Source organism: Austrofundulus limnaeus, unplaced genomic scaffold (assembly GCF_001266775.1).
Source record: "Austrofundulus limnaeus strain Quisiro unplaced genomic scaffold, Austrofundulus_limnaeus-1.0 Scaffold296, whole genome shotgun sequence".
NCBI lineage: Eukaryota > Metazoa > Chordata > Actinopteri > Cyprinodontiformes > Rivulidae > Austrofundulus > Austrofundulus limnaeus.
Window position 1 is genome coordinate 462,611 of NW_013952698.1, and position 1,478 is coordinate 464,088.

Genomic DNA, 1,478 nt, shown 5'->3' on the forward strand with positions numbered 1-1,478 from the left:
CTACTGTTCCCTGAAGGAAAGGAACGAGGTACAACACATGATGGCCCCCCGCTGCACAGCTGGGCTCGGTGAAGAGCAGTCACCGAACTTAAGGAGTGACTGTGATGGCGACAGGCGGAGCCTGACATCTGTCGTCATCACATCACCTGCCTAAAGGCGTGATTAGAGGTGGCTTCAGCCAGGACACGCAGGGGCGTGGTTCCCATACATGATGTTGTACCGAGTGAATTGACTGAAAGGGAACATTAAAGTCTAAATTATAGAAGAAAAAATAAACAAACGTCTGATCCGATGTTAGATTGCACAGCTTTCCACAAGCATCTAAAATATAAAGCAAACATTACAGTTGAAAGAATACTTTCCTGGACTATGTAGATTATTACTTTATATTTTATTTATCTCATTAGTTTGAATGATTGATCACTGGCAGAAAACAGACACAGGTCTGAGATTAACAATGTTTTCAGACCGCTCAGTTGTCATCAAGTTGGACATATTTAAATTTAAACACTATAACATGCAGTTATGTCACCTTTCAATGTGCTTTATTATGTGACAGAATGCCTTAACTAAAAACCCTTAGATAAAGAACAAAATGACAAAAACAAAAAAATAACAGCAGGTTAGCTTCTTTGTATTGAGTTAGACGTTAACTGTTTACCTGTATGACAAATTAAAATTAAATATCTGTACATGCTGTAACACATGTTTGTAATATTTTACTTATATTAGCTAAGTCTATGAAAACAACCTGTTTGGAAAGATAAAGACTGAATGCTGTATATATAGCAGATATATAACCCTCTATTAAAATAATAAAAGGTGGTTATATTAGATGCTTCTGACACTTCCTCTAAACTTAACTAATAAACAACTTACAGGCATAAGCAACAGGTTTAACTGACCAAATTAATACATCACATTTTTAGTCACAGATCAAGCCGGTCAGAATAACAATCATCTGATTTAGTGATGCTGATGCATCACTTTTGAATAAAACGTCAAACTTTGGGCTTAAACTGCAACTAATATGGTTTCGATTTTTGGCAGCTTCAATTTAGCTTATAAGATCTTGTCCTGATTACTATTTAGGAGTCATAAGCATCATATCAGACATCTCAAAGTGGCCGTGGCTATCAAAATAATTTGAGAAACAACAAGGAAATTTCAAATATCTTTCATTCAAATGACTACGCTCTCTTAAATAAACTCGTGTAAGGGAAGCAGTAACTTAGCAGACTGACACCGCTCCTCTCCTATGTATTGTTTTTTAGCAACAGGGCCTCCTTCAACACATCATCTTTGTGTTACGACCTGTCGGCCGGGCGCCAAACATTAGCTGGAGTCTGGAAACACAGGCAGCAGAGGAAACTGTCACAAGTGGCCCCAGACGTTCTCAACTTGGCAGCAGCAGTCACAAACCTCTAAAGCTGCTTACGATGGGAGACACACACACACACACGCACACACACACACAC